Raw genomic sequence first — 17945 nt, 5'->3', positions numbered from 1 at the left:
TTCCTTGAGCAATATCACACTGTCGACTTTGGGAGCTTTGTGTGTGCATGTTTCCTGCATTCCCCGGCCCCACGATTCGAAGATGCCAACCTGGCCAGACTGCTGGATGCTGTAGAGTCCAGACAGGATACCCTGTTCCCCCGAGGGGGTCTGAGGGTCAGCCACACGACAGCCAGTGTCCCGGAGAGGCAGTGGCAGAATCTGTCAGCGGCGCGAGAAGCGTCTCCAGGAGGACCACCATCCTATTCCCCAAGAAGCTCAACGACCTCCACCAGGCCGCATGGGTGCATTGGCTTTGGTTCACTGGCACAGTCCCCCTTGCCTCCTCCCCCGCCCGACCAGCTCAATACCGTGCCCGTGTCCCAGCACACCTTGGAACTCTCCTGCGCACCCCACCCATGCCAAGTGGCAGTGCCCATGCCTGACCCCCCACCAGATCCCTAACCCCAGACCCCCGTGATGCATGAAGAGTACCCCCGGACCAATGCTGCATGAAGAGGTGCCCCACCCCACTGCCCCGCAATGTATGCCGCTAACAACGCCCTGTCTCTGTCTCCACAAGAGAGTTGTCCCGCAACAGACGGGAAAGGGCTCAGACGGCCAGCGGTGTGTCGGACATCAGAGTCGTCACCCCTACAAGGAAGGAGCCTGGGAGTTTGTGGGCGCGGGCGAGGACAGATCGGTCACCGACGTCAAAATTGGCCTGTGTCGCAGAGGTGAGTATCCACCAGCCTCCACACAAATGACCTGTCACACGTGAGCTGTTCATGTTAAATATGCTGAACATTCCCTCTCACTGACCACATGTCCATTCTCCAACCAGGATTCCCATCTGATGGTGCCAGCCTATCCACTGCTCACACACCCCCATTTCCACCGCCGCCTTGCCAAAAGGGTGCAACCCTCGCCTTCCAAACAGAGAGTAACCCTCGCCTTCCAACCAGGGTGTAACCCTCCCTTCCAACCAGGGAGTAACCCTCGCCTTCCAACCAGGGTGTAACCCTCCCTTCCAACCAGGGAGTAACCCTCGCCTTCCAACGAGGGTGTAACCCTCCCTTCCAACCAGGGAGTAACCCTCGCCTTCCAACCAGGGTGTAACCCTCCCTTCCAACCAGGGAGTAACCCTCGCCTTCCAACCAGGGTGTAACCATCGCCTTCCAACCAGGGTGTAACCATCGCCTTCCAACCAGGGTGTAACCATCGCCTTCCAACCAGGGTGTAACCCTCGCCTTCCAACCAGGGTGTAACCCTCGCCTTCTAACCAGAGAGTAACCCTCGCCTTCCAACCAGGGTGCAACCCTCGCCTTCCAACCAGGGTGCAACCCTCGCCTTCCAACCAGAGAGTAACCCTCGCCTTCCAACCAGGGTGTAACCCACGCCTTCCAACCAGAGAGTAACCCTCGCCTTACAACCAGGGAGTAACCCCCACATTCCAACCAGGGTGCGACCCTCACCTTCCAACCAGAGAATAACCCTCGCCTTCCAACCAGAGAGTAACCCTCGCCTTCCAACCAGGGAGTAACCCTCCCTTCCAACCAGGGAGTAACCCTCGCCTTCCAACCAGGGTGTAACCATCGCCTTCCAACCAGGGTGTAACCCTCGCCTTCCAACCAGGGTGTAACCCTCGCCTTCCAACCAGAGAGTAACCCTCGCCTTCCAACCAGGGTGCAACCCTCGCCTTCCAACCAGAGAGTAACCCTCGCCTTCCAACCAGGGTGTAACGCTCGCCTTCCAACCAGGGTGTAACCCACGCCTTCCAACCAGGGAGTAACCCTCGCCTTCCAACCAGGGTGCAACCCTCGCCTTCCAACCAGGGTGTAACCCTCACATTCCAACCAGGGAGTAACCCTCGCCTTCCAACCAGGGTGCAACCCTCGCCTTCCAACCAGGGTGCAACCCTCGCCTTCCAACCAGGGTGCAACCCTCGCCTTCCAACCAGGGTGCGACGCTCGCCTTCCAACCAGGGTGCGACGCTCGCCTTCCAACCAGGGAGTAACCCTCACCTTCCAACCAGGGTGTAACCCTCGCCTTCCAACCAGGGAGTAACCCTCGCCTTCCAACCAGGGTGTAACCCTTGCCTTCCAACCAGGGAGTAACCCTCGCCTTCCAATCAGGGAGTAACCCGCGCCTTCCAACCAGGGTGTAACCCTCACCTTCCAACCAGGGAGTAACCCTCGCCTTCCAACCAGGGAGTAACCCTCGCCTTCCAACCAGGGAGTAACCCGCGCCTTCCAACCAGGGTGTAACCCTCGCCTTCCAACCAGGGAGTAACCCTCGCCTTCCAACCAGGGAGTAACCCGCGCCTTCCAACCAGGGCGCAATCCTCGTCTTCCAACCAGGGAGTAACCATCGCCTTCCAAACAGGGAGTAACCCGCGCCTTCCAACCAGAGAGTAACCCTCGCCTTCCAACCAGGGTGTAACCCTCGCCTTCCAACCAGGGAGTAACCCTCGCCTTCCAACCAGGGTGTAACTCTCGCCATCCAACCAGGGAGTAACCCTCGCCTTCCAACCAGGGAGTGACCCTCGCCTTCCAACCAGGGCGCAACCCTCGTCTTCCAACCAGGGAGTAACCATCGCCTTCCAAACAGGGAGTAACCCGCGCCTTCCAACCAGAGAGTAACCCTCGCCTTCCAACCAGGGTGTAACCCTCGCCTTCCAACCAGGGTGTAACTCTCGCCATCCAACCAGGGAGTAACCCTCGCCTTCCAACCAGGGAGTGACCCTCGCCTTCCAACCAGGGTGTGACCCTCGCCTTCCAACCAGGGAGTAACCCCCACATTCCAACCAGGGTATAACCATCGTCTTCCAACCAGGGAGTAACCCTCGCCTTACAACCAGGGAGTAACCCCCACATTCCAACCAGGGTGCGACCCTCACCTTCCAACCAGAGAATAACCCTCGCCTTCCAACCAGAGAGTAACCCTCGCCTTCCAACCAGGGTGTGACCCTCACCTTCCAACCAGAGAGTAACCCTCGCCTTCCAACCAGGGTGTGACCCTCGCCTTCCAACCAGGGAGTAACCCTCGCCTTCCAACCAGGGTGTAACCCTCGCCTTCCAACCAGGGAGTAACCCTCGCCTTCCAACCAGGGAGTAACCCGCGCCTTCCAACCAGGGTGTAACCCTCACATTCCAACCAGGGAGTAACCCTCGCCTTCCAACTAGGGAGTAACCCTCGCCTTCCAACCAGGGTGTAACCCTCGCCTTCCAACCAGGGAGTAACCCTCGCCTTCCAACCAGGGAGTAACCCGCGCCTTCCAACCAGGGTGTAACCCTCACCTTCCAACCAGGGAGTAACCCTCGCCTTCCAACCAGGGAGTAACCCTCGCCTTCCAACCAGGGAGTAACCCGCGCCTTCCAACCAGGGTGTAACCCTCGCCTTCCAACCAGGGTGTAACTCTCGCCATCCAACCAGGGAGTAACCCTCGCCTTCCAACCAGGGAGTAACCCTCGCCTTCCAACCAGGGTGTGACCCTCGCCTTCCAACCAGGGAGTAACCCCCACATTCCAACCAGGGTATAACCATCGTCTTCCAACCAGGGAGTAACCCTCGCCTTACAACCAGGGAGTAACCCCCACATTCCAACCAGGGTACGACCCTCACCTTCCAACCAGAGAATAACCCTCGCCTTCCAACCAGAGAGTAACCCTCGCCTTCCAACCAGGGTGTGACCCTCACCTTCCAACCAGAGAGTAACCCTCGCCTTCCAACCAGGGTGTGACCCTCGCCTTCCAACCAGGGAGTAACCCTCGCCTTCCAACCAGGGTGTAACCCTCGCCTTCCAACCAGGGAGTAACCCTCGCCTTCCAACCAGGGAGTAACACGCGCCTTCCAACCAGGGTGTAACCCTCACATTCCAACCAGGGAGTAACCCTCGCCTTCCAACCAGGGAGTAACCCTCGCCTTCCAACCAGGGAGTTACCCTCGCCTTCCAACCAGGAAGTAACCCTCGCCTTCCAACCAGGGAGTAACCCTCGCCTTCCAACCAGGGAGTAACCCTCGCCTTCCAACCAGGGTGTAACCCTCGCCTTCCAACCAGGGAGTAACCCTCGCCTTCCAACCAGGGAGTAACCCGCGCCTTCCAACCAGGGTGTAACCCTCACCTTCCAACCAGGGAGTAACCCTCGCCTTCCAACCAGGGAGTAACCCTCGCCTTCCAACCAGGGAGTAACCATCGCCTTCCAAACAGGGAGTAACCCGCGCCTTCCAACCAGAGAGTAACCCTCGCCTTCCAACCAGGGTGTAACCCTCGCCTTCCAACCAGGGTGTAACTCTCGCCATCCAACCAGGGAGTAACCCTCGCCTTCCAACCAGGGAGTGACCCTCGCCTTCCAACCAGGGTGTGACCCTCGCCTTCCAACCAGGGAGTAACCCCCACATTCCAACCAGGGTATAACCATCGTCTTCCAACCAGGGAGTAACCCTCGCCTTACAACCAGGGAGTAACCCCCACATTCCAACCAGGGTGCGACCCTCACCTTCCAACCAGAGAATAACCCTCGCCTTCCAACCAGAGAGTAACCCTCGCCTTCCAACCAGGGTGTGACCCTCACCTTCCAACCAGAGAGTAACCCTCGCCTTCCAACCAGGGTGTGACCCTCGCCTTCCAACCAGGGAGTAACCCTCGCCTTCCAACCAGGGTGTAACCCTCGCCTTCCAACCAGGGAGTAACCCTCGCCTTCCAACCAGGGAGTAACCCGCGCCTTCCAACCAGGGTGTAACCCTCACATTCCAACCAGGGAGTAACCCTCGCCTTCCAACTAGGGAGTAACCCTCGCCTTCCAACCAGGGTGTAACCCTTGCCTTCCAACCAGGGAGTAACCCTCGCCTTCCAACCAGGGAGTAACCCGCGCCTTCCAACCAGGGTGTAACCCTCACCTTCCAACCAGGGAGTAACCCTCGCCTTCCAACCAGGGAGTAACCCTCGCCTTCCAACCAGGGAGTAACCCGCGCCTTCCAACCAGGGTGTAACCCTCGCCTTCCAACCAGGGTGTAACTCTCGCCATCCAACCAGGGAGTAACCCTCGCCTTCCAACCAGGGAGTAACCCTCGCCTTCCAACCAGGGTGTGACCCTCGCCTTCCAACCAGGGAGTAACCCCCACATTCCAACCAGGGTATAACCATCGTCTTCCAACCAGGGAGTAACCCTCGCCTTACAACCAGGGAGTAACCCCCACATTCCAACCAGGGTGCGACCCTCACCTTCCAACCAGAGAATAACCCTCGCCTTCCAACCAGAGAGTAACCCTCGCCTTCCAACCAGGGTGTGACCCTCACCTTCCAACCAGAGAGTAACCCTCGCCTTCCAACCAGGGTGTGACCCTCGCCTTCCAACCAGGGAGTAACCCTCGCCTTCCAACCAGGGTGTAACCCTCGCCTTCCAACCAGGGTGTAACCCTCGCCTTCCAACCAGGGAGTAACCCTCGCCTTCCAACCAGGGAGTAACACGCGCCTTCCAACCAGGGTGTAACCCTCACATTCCAACCAGGGAGTAACCCTCGCCTTCCAACCAGGGAGTAACCCTCGCCTTCCAACCAGGGAGTTACCCTCGCCTTCCAACCAGGAAGTAACTCTCGCCTTCCAACCAGGGAGTAACCCTCGCCTTCCAACCAGGGAGGAACCCTCGCCTTCCAACCAGGGTGTAACCCTCGCCTTCCAACCAGGGAGTAACCCTCGCCTTCCAACCAGGGAGTAACCCGCGCCTTCCAACCAGGGTGTAACCCTCACCTTCCAACCAGGGAGTAACCCTCGCCTTCCAACCAGGGAGTAACCCTCGCCTTCCAACCAGGGAGTAACCCGCGCCTTCCAACCAGGGTGTAACCCTCGCCTTCCAACCAGGGAGTAACCCTCGCCTTCCAACCAGGGAGTAACCCGCGCCTTCCAACCAGGGTGCAACCCTCGTCTTCCAACCAGGGAGTAACCATCGCCTTCCAAACAGGGAGTAACCCGCGCCTTCCAACCAGAGAGTAACCCTCGCCTTCCAACCAGGGTGTAACCCTCGCCTTCCAACCAGGGTGTAACTCTCGCCTTCCAACCAGGGTGCAACCCTCGCCTTCCAACCAGAGAGTAACCCTCGCCTTCCAACCAGGGTGTAACTCTCGCCATCCAACCAGGGAGTAACCCTCGCCTTCCAACCAGGGAGTGACCCTCGCCTTCCAACCAGGGTGTGACCCTCGCCTTCCAACCAGGGAGTAACCCCCACATTCCAACCAGGGTATAACCATCGTCTTCCAACCAGGGAGTAACCCTCGTCTTCCAACCAGAGAGTAACCCTTGCCTTCCAACCAGAGAGTAACCCTCGCCTTCCAACCAGGGTGTAACCCTCGCCTTCCAACCAGGGTGTAACCCTCGCCTTCCAACCAGAGAGTAACCCTCGCCTTCCAACCAGGGTGTAACCCTCGCCTTCCAACCAGGGTGCAACCCTCGCCTTCCAACCAGAGAGTAACCCTCGCCTTCCAACCAGAGAGTAACCCTCACAGTCCAAACAGGGTGCAACCCTCGCCTTCCAACCAGGGAGTAACCCTCGCCTTCCAACCAGGGAGTAACCCTCGCCTTCCAACCAGGGAGTAACCCTCGCCTTCTAACCAGGGTGTAACCCTCATCTTCCAACCAGGGTGTAACCCTCGCCTTCCGACCGGGGTGCCCTCACACCACCCCCCCCCTCCCCGCCTTCCAAGAGAACACCTGGGTTTAGATTTGTTTATTGTCACGTGTACCATGGTACAGTGAAAAGTATTGTTCCGCATGTAGCTCAAACAGGCCATTCGTACATGAAAAGGAAATTTACTGGGTAAACATAAAATACACAATGTAAATACATTGATACAGGAATCGGGTGTAGCTGACACAGGCATCGAGTGAAGCATACAGGAGCGTAGTACTACTGAATGGAGAAGATGTGTGAAGAGATCAGATCAGTCCATTAGACGATCGGTTAGGAGTCTGGTAACAGCGGGGAAGAGAGCTCCGAGGATGCCACCATCAATGTGTCCACCCGCGCAGTGGGCAACAGTAGTGGACAGTCTCAATATGATGAGCACCACACAGTTGCTGATGCACATCAGGTGGAGGCAGGAATGTCCAGAGGGACAGCAGTCAGAGGTCTGCTGGATCCTAGGACCCACCTGGGCCCCAGTCAGATGCTGTGCCTCTGGGCCTGGTTATAACAGAGCTGATGCAGATGCTAGGCTGCGGCCGTGATATTCAGAGAGGGACGTCAGTGACACTCCAACAGGTCCTTGGCTGATTGGAGGAATCCCAAAGGCTATGTGTTCAGGTGGCGCCAGTAAAGAGTGGCACCGAGGCCAACACTGCTAGGATGGCAACAGCAATGGAAAGCTTGGAGCACGGGTGGTGGTGGCCAAGGCTTTGTTCAGTCAGTGACTGACATGGCTGAGGGCCAACTGCATGTCCCAGTCGCTGACGGACATGTCCCTGATGCAGGTGGACCTTGCCAAGGCCCTGCAGTGCATGGCCCAGTCTCAGGTGGGCATTGCCAAGGCGCTGCAGAGCGTGTCCCAGTCTCTGGTGGGCATTGCTCCAGAGCATTTCCCATGGTGTGTGATATGGGGAGAGGGTGTGAGATGACAGATGAAGCCACATCCTATGTGACGTGGGAGGGGGCCTCTAGGCATGCTGGATGGAGATTAGTCTTAATTCATGATTCTTGGTTTCTCACCACGCTGCAGAGTGATCCTGATTGCGCCAACATGAGTGGGCCGGTGCAATTGTAAATCGATCAGCGGCTGGCACACTACTCTCCCGCGATCTAACCGGCTCGCCCGGATTCACGCCCAGAGTGGTGTGGCCGTTATATCGCACCCAGGGTTACTTTGTGAATTAGAAGGACGAAGGTAATTACTCACTGTCTGTGCTTAACCATTTACATGCTCATTGCAAAGAAACTAATTTGGCAAGCATGATTTTAAACAAAAAGGGATTTGTTTTTATTGTGTTAAAAACCTCCCCCAGGTGAAGATGTGAAACATTTAAAAAGCTAAACCCGTGGCCGACCTTCACAACACATTCGCACGCAGACAAGAATGGAAAATTACATGTTTTACAGAAGCAAGTTACTTTCTTAGCCAAACTAAAGTTCAATGGTGATACCTTTGCTGGGTATCAGAGGGTATCAGACAGCGAGAACAGCGCGGGAAGAGAGAGCCGGGACAGCGAAAACAGCGCGAGAGGAGAGAGAGCCGGGACAGCGAAAACAGCGCAGGAGGAGAGAGCCGGGAGATTTAAAAAGCGCGGGAGGAGAGAACCGGGACAGCAAAAACAGCGCGAGAGGAGAGAGAGCCGGGACAGCGAAAACAGCGCGGGAGGAGAGAGCCGGGAGATTTTAAAACCGCGGGAGGAGAGAACCGGGACAGCGAAAACAGCGCGAGAGGAGAGAGAGCCGGGACAGCGAAAACAGCGCGGGAGGAGAGAGCCGGGAGATTTAAAAAGCGCAGGAGGAGAGAGCCGGGAAAGTGCTGGGAGAGTTGAGTGCACAAAAGGTGTGGCAGGAGTGCCTTTAGTCGCGGAGTGCTGATTGGAACAGAGTGCATCTGAGTTTAGGTGAGTGACTGAGTTCGGGTGAGTGGCGAGAGAGGGCTGTGTTTTTGTTGGTGTTCGGGTTTAGCCTTGAGGTTATATTAAAACATTTTAAAAAATATTATTTAAATTAATTAACTAATTGAATATGGCTGGACAGGTGATGTGCTGTTGCTGTATGATGATGGAACTGGTGGAACCCATTGAGACCGTCAGTGACCACATCTGCAGCAAGTGTTGGCTGCTCGAGGAACCTCGGCTCAGAATTGATGAGCTGGAGACCGAGCTGCACACACTGCGGCACATCAGGGAGGGGGAAAATTACCTGGACGCCTTGTTTCAGGAGGCAGTCACACCCGGTAGAATAAGTACTGTTAATTCGGACAGTGGTCAGGGACAGAGTGGTGTGACTGCAAGGGAGGCAGGTAGGGTGATCCTGAGTTTAGGAGTTGAGGAGCCTCAGCCCTTGACCTTGTCCAACAGGTATGAGGTACTTGCTCCCTGTGTGGATGAGGAAGAGGGCTGTAGGGAGGATGCGTTGACTGACCACTGCACCGTGGTACAGGAAGCCATTCAAGAGGGGGGAGCAAAAAGACAAGTGGTAATTGTAGGGGATTCTATATTTAGGGGGATTGATGGCATCATTTGTATGCCAGATCGAGAGTCCCGCATGGTATGTTGCCTGCCCGGTGCCAGGGTAAGGGACATCTCTGATCGGCTTGAAAGGATTTTGGAGAGGGAGGGGGTGGATCCAGTTGTTGTGGTCCACGTTGGGACTAACAACATAGGTAAGACTAGGAAAGAGGACCTGTTTGGGGATTATCAAACACTCGGGACTAAATTAAAGAACAGGTCCTCCAGGGTTATAATCTCTGGATTACTACCCGAGCCACGTGCCATAGGGTTGAGAAAATTAGGGAAGTTAACACGTGGCTAAAGGAGTGGTGCGGGAAAGAGGGGTTCCATTTCATGGGGCACTGGCATCAGTACTGGGGCAGGAGGGACCTGTACCGTTGGGACGGTCTTCACCTGAACCATCTGGGACCAGTGTTCTAGCAAATAGGATAAATAGGTTGGTCACAAGGACTTTAAACTAGTAAGTTGGGGGGAAGGGAAGTGTAAAGCTATTGACAGTATAATGGTTAATGGAGATCAAGGCAGCAGGTTATGTGACAGGTTATTATGTAGAGATCATCATATAATCACAGAATCATAGAATTTACAGTGCAGAAGGAGGCCATGAAGATATGGGTTCAAAGACAAGGAAAATTAGGAGAAAGGGTAAGAGGAAAAATAATTTGCGAAAATTTACTGATCAAGGTGTTGGGATTCATAACAAAGACATAAAAAACAGCATAAGTGTACTTTACCTGAATGCTCGTAGTATACGAAATAAGGTAAATGAGTTGATGGCACAAATCATCGTGAATGACTCTGATTTAGTGGCCATTACTGAAACATGGTTAAGAGATGGTCACGACTGGGAGTTAAATATCCAAGGGCATCAGACTATACGAAAGGATAGAATGGACGGTAAGGGCGGTGGTGTAGCTTTGTTGTTTAAGGATGGCATCCGGGCAATAGTAAGGGATGATATTGGTGCTATGGAGGACAAGGTTGAATCAATTTGGATGGAAATCAGGAATAGTAAGGCGAAAAGGTCACTGATAGGAGTGGTCTATAGGCCAACAAACAGTAACAGGATGGTAGGACAGGCAATAAGCAAAGAAATAACGGATGAATGTAGAAATGGTACAGCGGTTATCATGGGAGATTTTAATCTGCATATCGATTGGTTTAACCAGGTTGGTAAAGGCAGCCTTGAGGAGGAGTTTATAGAATGTGCCCGGGATAATTTCCTGGAACAGTATGTAATGGTGCCTACAAGGGAACAAGCGGTCCTAGATCTGGTCCTGTGTAATGAGGCAGGATTGATTAATGATCTCATAGTTCGAGATCCTCTTGGAAGGAGCGACCACAATATGGTGGAATTTAAAATACAGTTGGAGGATGACAATGTAAAATCAAACACTAGTGTTTTGTGCTTAAACAAAGGCGATTACAATGGGATGAGAGAAGAACTAGCTAAGGTAGACTGGGAGCAAAGACTTCATGGTGAAGCAGTTGAGGAACAGTGGAGAACCTTCCGAGCGATCTTTCACAGTGTTCAGAAAAGGTTCATACCGACAAAAAAGAAAGACGGTAGAAAGGGGAAAAATCGACCGTGGATATCTAAGGAGGTGAGGGAGAGTATCAAATTGAAGGAAAAAACATACAAAGTGGCAAAAATTAGTGGAAGACTAGAGGACTGGGAAGTCTTTAGGGGACAATAGAAAGCTACTAAAAAAGCTATAAAGAAGAGTAAGGTAGACTATGAAAGTAAACTGGCTCAGAACATAAAAGCAGATAATAAAAGCTTCTACAAATATATAAGACAAAAAAGAGTGGCTAAGGTAAATATTGGTCCTTTGGAAGATGAGAAGGGAGATTTAATAATAGGAGACGGGGAAATGGCTGAGGAGCTGAACAGGTTTTTTGGGTCAGTCTTCACAGTGGAGGATACAAATAACATGCCAGTGACTGATGGAAATAAAGATATGATAGGTGAGGACCTTGAGATGATTGTAATCACTAAGGAGGCAGTATTGGGCAAGCTAATGGGGCTAAAGGTCTCCTGGCCCTGATGGGATGCATCCCAGAGTGTTAAAAGAGATGGCTAGGGAAATTGTAAACGCACTAGTGATAATTTATCAAAATTCACTAGACTCTGCAGTGGTCCCAGAGGATTGGAACGTAGCAAACGTGACACCACTGTTTAAAAAAGGAGGTTGGCAGAAAGCGGGTAATTATAGGCCGGTAAGCTTAACTTCGGTTGTAGGGAAAATGCTGGAATCTATCATTAAGGAGGAAATAGCGGGGCACCTGGAGGGAAATTGTCCCATTGGGCAGACGCAGCATGGGTTCACAAAGGGTAGGTCGTGTCTGACTAATTTGGTAGAATTTTTTGAGGATGTTACCAGTGCAGTAGATAACGGGGAGCCAATGGATGTGGTATATCTGGATTTCCAGAAAGCTTTTGACAAGGTGCCACACAAAAGGTTGCTGCATAAACTAAAGATGCATGGCATTGAGGGTAAAGTGGTAGCATGGGTAGAGGATTGGTTAACTAACAGAAAGCAGAGAGTGGGGATAAATGGGTGTTTCTCTGGTTGGCAACCTGTAACTAGTGGGGTCCCTCAAGGATCAGTGTTGGGCCCGCAGTTGTTCACAATTTACATAGATGATTTGGAGTTGGGGACCAAGTGCAATGTGTCAAAGTTTGCAGACGACACTAAGATGAGTGTAAAGCAAAAAGTGCAGAGGATACCGGAAGTCTGCAGAAGGATTTGGATAGGTTAGGTGAATGGGCTAGGGTCTGGCAGATGGAATTCAATGTTGCCAAGTGTGAGGCTATCCATTTTGGGAGGAATAACAGCAGAATGGATTATTATTTAAACGGTAAGATGTTAAAACATGCTGCTATGCAGAGGGACCTGGGTGTGCTGGTGCACGAGTCGCAAAAAGTTGGTGTGCAGGTGCAACAGGTGATTAAGAAGGCTAATCGAGTTTTGTCTTTCGTTGCTAGAGGGATGGAGTTCAAGACTAGGGAGGATATGCTGCAATTGTATAGGGTGTTGGTGAGGCCGCATCTGGAGTATTGTGTTCAGTTTTGGTCTCCTTACCTGAGAAAGGACATATTGGCACTGGAGGGAGTGCAGAGGAGATTCACTAGGTTGATCCCAGAGTTGAGGGGATTAGATTATGACGAGAGGCTGAGTAGACTGGGACTGTACTCATTGGAGTTTAGAAGGATGCGGGGGGATCTTATTGAAACATATAAAATTATGAAGGGAATAGATAGGATAGATGCGGGCAGGTTGTTTCCACTGGTCAGGGAAAGCAGAACTCGGGGGCATAGCCTCAAAATAAGGGGAAGTAGATTTAGGATGGAGTGTAGGAGGAACTTCTTCACCCAAAGGGTTGTGAATCTCTGGAATTCCTTGCCCAGTGAAGCAGTTGAGGCTCCTTCTTTAAACGTTTTTAAGAAAAAGATAGATACCTTTCTAAAGAATAAAGGGATTCGGGGATATGATGTACGGGCCGGAGAGTGGAGCTGAGTCCACAAAGATCAGCCATGATCTCATTAAATGGCAGAGCAGGCTCGAGGGGCCAGATAGCCTACTCCTGTTCCTAGTTCTTATGTTGTGGCAGAAGTTGTTTCACAGTGGAAAATGCAGTGGAGTTGAAGTCTGGAAACAGTCACTTTTTAAAAAGTGATCCATCTTTTCCAAAACCGTGGTGATTTTCGCACCTGAGACTCCTTTCAATATTCGCCATTGTGCTGAATTTTTTTTTTTAATTTGTATATAATTCAAAATTTTTCAATAATTTTTACAAACCACTACAAAAAGAAAACAACAAAAAGCATAGTAATAATTAAGAAAACAACTTAACAAATTAGCAAAACAAGGTGGGGTATCTACCCTTTACAAATAAAATCTATCCACCACCCATATCACCCCCCCTCCCCCCTGCTGCTGCTGCTGACCTCCACTTAACGTTCCACGAGAAAGTCAAGAAACGGTTGCCACCACCTGGAGAACCCCTGCAAGGACCCTCGCAAGGCAAACTTTATCCTCTTCAACATGAGAAATCCAGCCATGTCAGTGACCCAAGCCTGACCCCCACTTGGGGGTTTCGCGTCCCTCCACATTAACAAGAGCCTTCTCGGGGCTACCAAGGAGGCAAAGGCCAGAACTCTGGCCTCTTTCGACTCCTGCACTCCCGGCTCGTCTGACACCCCAAATATCGCTATCCCCCAGCTCGGTTTTACCCGAGTGTCCAAGACCTTGGTCATAGCCTTTGCAAAGCCGTTCCAAAATTCTGTGAGTACTGGGCATGCCCAAAACATATGGACATGGTTTGCTGGGCTCCCAGAACACCTCACACACCTGTCCTCTACTCCAAAGAACTGACTCATTCTCTGTCATATGCACCTGGTGCACCACCTTAAACTGAATCAGGCTAAGCCTGGCGCAAGATGAGGAGGAATTGTCCCTGCCCAGGGCGTCAGCCCACAGGCCCTCATCTGGCACCTCACCCAGCTCCTCCTCCCACTTGCCCTTCAGCTCTTCCACCGAGGCCTCCTGCAGCTCCTGGTATATGTCCGATACCTTGCCGTCCCCTACCCACACGCCCGAGACCACCCTGTCCTGTATCCTCGGGCAGGCAGCAACGGGAATTCCCCACCTGCTTTTTCATGAACGCCCGAACCTGCATGTACCTAAAGGTATTCCCCGGGGGCAATCCAAATTTCTCCTCCAGCACCCTCAGACTAGCAAAAGTCCCGTCAATAAACAAGTCCCCCATCCTTTTGATACCCGTTCTGTGCCAGCTTAGGAACCCACCACCTATTCTACCTGGAACAAACCTGTGATTGTTCCGTATCGGGGTCCAGATTGAAGCCCTTGCCTACCCCTGTGCCATCTCCACTGTGCTGAATTTTTAAACCAACAGAGATAGGGCTTTGACTTGAGAAGCAGAGACGCAGAGGTTTACTGCTTCTAGACTACTGTTTAAGCTACTGTATTAAAATAGATTTCTAGTCTTATTCTAGTCACATGCCCTCTCTCTCCATAGTTTCAGAAGGCATTTGCTCAGCTGATAATGTCCCATGGTCAAGTATTAAATTCTGTCTATGTCCCAGCCATTAGCTTCTGAATGATTCATTATCCATCTTGATTAGATCGGAAAAACATCTTTTCATGTAGCTATTGTGCCAGTGGGGGGCGCGGTAGCACAGTGGTTGGCACTGTTGCTTCACAGCGCCAGGGTCCCAGATTCGATCCCCGGCTTGGGTCACTGTCTGTGTCTGCATGTTCTTCCTGTGCCTGCGTGGGTTTCCTCCAGGTGCTCCGGTTTCCACCCAGAAGTCCTGAAGGATGTGCTGTTAGGTAATTTGGACATTCTGAATTCTCCCTCTGTGTACCCGAACAGACACCAGAATGTGGCGACGCGGGGCTTTTCACAGTAACTTCATTTCAGTGTTAATGTAAGCCTACTTGTGACAATAAAGATTATTATATTATATTAGTAGCACTTCTGTCTCCACTTGAGTGGTAAAGCCATACAGAAATCCAAATGCGAGGTCCAGTGTGGTTTCAGTAAATATTTTGATGTAGTTATTGACATCAGCAGGTGTGAAATTCCATGAGGGTGCCTGGGCATGTCTCAAGTAATTCACATTGGAGCCTACCAGAAACTCGTTAACTTCCAATACCAGACATCAGGTAACCTGTGGCAGCCATCTTAAGTCAGTGTCCTTTTAAACAGTTTAATATATATTTGCTCAGCTGATGAAACTGAAGATTGATATCACTCATGTACAAATCACATCATCGTGACACCTCCAGCTAATGAGTAATGAAATGCAAATTTCAATGAGTGTTTTATTGCAGACGTCCAAATGTTAAAAGAATTGAAAATAACACAGGCAACACCCATTCACACCATTAATCTAATGGCATCAGTTCTGCTCGACTGGAGTTTTGATATCCAGATGATCCTAAACGGTATTAGACTCTGGATATATTGATTCCCTTTCAGGGTGTTGACCACAAACAAAACCTGAAAAGATCTGGGGCGCAATTCTCCGTAATCGGCGCGATGTCCGCTGACCGGCGCCAAAAACGGCGCAAATCAGTCCGGCATCGCGCCGCCCCAAAGGTGCGGAATGCTCCGCATCTTGAGGGGCCGAGCCCTAACCTTGAGGGGCTAGGCCGTGCCGGACTGATTTCTGCCCCACCAGCTGGTGGCGGGAAAGGCCTTTGGTGCCCTGCCAGCTGGCGCGAAACTGACTTTGCTGGGCGGCGCATGCGCGGGAGCGTTAGCGGCCACTCACGGCATCCTCGCACATGCGCAGTGGAGGGGGTCTCTTCTGCCTCCGCCATAGTGGAGACCATGGTGAAGGCGGAAGGAAAAGAGTGCCCCAATGGCACAGGGCCGCCCGCGGATCGGTGGGCCCCGATCGCGGGCCAGGCCACCGTGGGGGCACCCCCCCGGGGCCAGATCGCCCCGCGCCCTCCCAGGACCCCGGAGCCCGCGCCGCCTTGTCCCGCTGGTAAGAGAGGTGGTTTAATCCACGCCGACGGGACAGGCATTCCAGCAGCGGGACTTCAGCCCATCCGTGCCGGAGAATGGCGGGGGGGGGCCCGCCAACCGGCACGGCGCGATTCCCGCCCCCGCCAAATATCCGGTGCCGGAGAATTCGGCAACCGGCGGGGGCGGGATTCACGGCAGCCCCCCGCGATTCTCCGACCCGGCGGGGGGTCGGATAATCTCGCCCCAGGTGTGCATCAGGTTTCTGAATTTGCTTTATTCTTTTGGTATGACAGATAACCTTAATGCTTTTTCCTTGTAACCCCAGATAAAGTCTAAAAGTTAGCTCTCAGTTTTCTGGCAACAGCCAAACTGCTCTTAGTTACCTGGAGAGTAAAGTTATTCTGTACCTCCCATTGGCTCTGCCTTCATGCTGCTTAGCACAGAGGCTTTCAGTATGCAAATTTTCCTGATTGCTAGCCTGGTCTGCTCTGCTCTGATCAGTTTTAACCCCTCATTGTCCACCTCTGTAGCCCGTGAATGTATTAGCTCAATCCCAGGCACTTTTGCCCCCTGCAGGAATTCTGGACTGGCATCTGGGCTTCATTTTGAATGAATTTTCCATCAACACTGCTGTCCTGGTTGAGGTTTAAAAAAAACTTGGTCTGTTTTGTCTTGCTTAACAATGGTTCAAATTGTATGGGTTTCGCTGATATTCTTATGGTCTCCACAGGATTAGCGGTAGGCTATTTTTCTTCCACGTTTGTTTCAGGATTGGGCTTTCCCCTAACTTCTTCTATGTCACCTAGAATGCTACTGCCCCTCAGTGGATGTTCAGCCTCCTGCTGTACTCCCCTGTGGCTCTTCAACTGAGTGGGGCACCGCCCTCGCTCTTTCTTAGTCGGGTTGAGAACTTCCCCGGTCCCCATTCAAATCGGCCATGAAGGTGTCTGCTAAACAGATCACTGGCTATTGAGTGCCATGACCAGTTATAACATTTCAAAGTTCTTGGTTTTGGACAAAACTAACTCCACCTCCTTAAGCTATTCTTTTTTACTCCTCGACAGACAGAATCTTTAAATCCTCATCTGTCCGAAAAAGGTACTGCCATCAAATGTGGACATTTTGATGGTACTGTAGCATTGAACACATGAAAGCCTAGGCTTGACTTTTACATTTATGTCTAGGGATAATATAGTCCAATTGCTCATTTTGGGCTGGATTCTTCCGCCCCACCCGCCGCAAGAATGCCACGGTCGAGTTGCGGACAGTAGAGAAGCCCATTGCCCTCGGGCAGGATTCTCCAGTCACCGGGCGGATGCGGGCGGAGAATCCCGCCCATTGTCTGTGAATTCAAATCTCAGATGTTAGTCCCGAAATTTCCTTTACACCCAAGTGAGGTGAGACACAAAAAGTTTCCCCAGTCCTACCACTCCAAGTCTGACCAGAACTGGATATTTTTGTGAATTTAGAATGATGAAGGTATTTACTCACTGTCTGTGCTTAACCAATTAGGAAATCAAACTTCTGCATACTTATTCAATGCTCAAACCCAAAATATCAGTCACCACTGGATTATTGAAGTTACTTTCATCTCAACTTTAAATTTGGGACCTAAAGTTGCCCATGGCCAATGGCCAGATTTTGCAGCAGTAATGCCAGTGAAACTGTCAGCAACATCTGGAGTGCATACAAGCGCATAATCATGCAGAAATCCAGAAACTGCTGTCAGTGATTCTCTGCTTCATTTGAGTTATCCCAAACAGTAAAGGGAAATCTATGAATTTGCAAGAACATGCACTTTATGCTGTTAGTCTTGCGACTTCATTACAAGTACTAAACACCCTGTTTGGTCCTCAGAAGCTAATTTTATTTTTGTGGAATGTCAGTTTTCTCCATTATGATTTTAAAAAGTTTGCTTGTCTTTATTTTAGCTTCCATCTTAATTCAATCAATCCATTTAGTTTATTATCCAATAATTTTGTTTTTAATTTCCTGTTATTACTGAGTGCAATTGGCTGCTTACCTATTTGTTAACATCACTGCAGCTGCACACCAAAAGATCTCCTGTGAACTGGTGTCAGATTTAACTGCCTTCTGGAACAGGGAAAACCACGCCACAAAGATCATTTGATCATTGGGGGCAGCTGTCTTCGAGGTCAATGGCAAGTGCTTTTGCTTGGCTGCTAACCACAAAATATGTTTAAACATCAAATTTATCCTACAGGATAGAAGAACTTTTAAAAATAGAAAGACTTTCTTATATTGAACA

The 17945-nt window shown here is 51.5% G+C and overlaps 1 protein-coding gene across 9 annotated transcripts in view; it reads right to left on the bottom strand.

Annotated features, from left to right (window-relative positions):
* Positions 1 to 17945, bottom strand: part of LOC140389850 (RNA-binding motif, single-stranded-interacting protein 1-like) — a 433449-nt gene that overhangs the window by 262968 nt on the left and 152536 nt on the right. The gene's annotated exons all lie outside the window — the stretch shown is intronic.

This window comes from Scyliorhinus torazame, chromosome 2, assembly GCF_047496885.1.
Source record: "Scyliorhinus torazame isolate Kashiwa2021f chromosome 2, sScyTor2.1, whole genome shotgun sequence".
NCBI lineage: Eukaryota > Metazoa > Chordata > Chondrichthyes > Carcharhiniformes > Scyliorhinidae > Scyliorhinus > Scyliorhinus torazame.
Note: the sequence above shows the minus strand (reverse complement) of the source record. Positions and strands in the feature narration are given on the sequence as shown.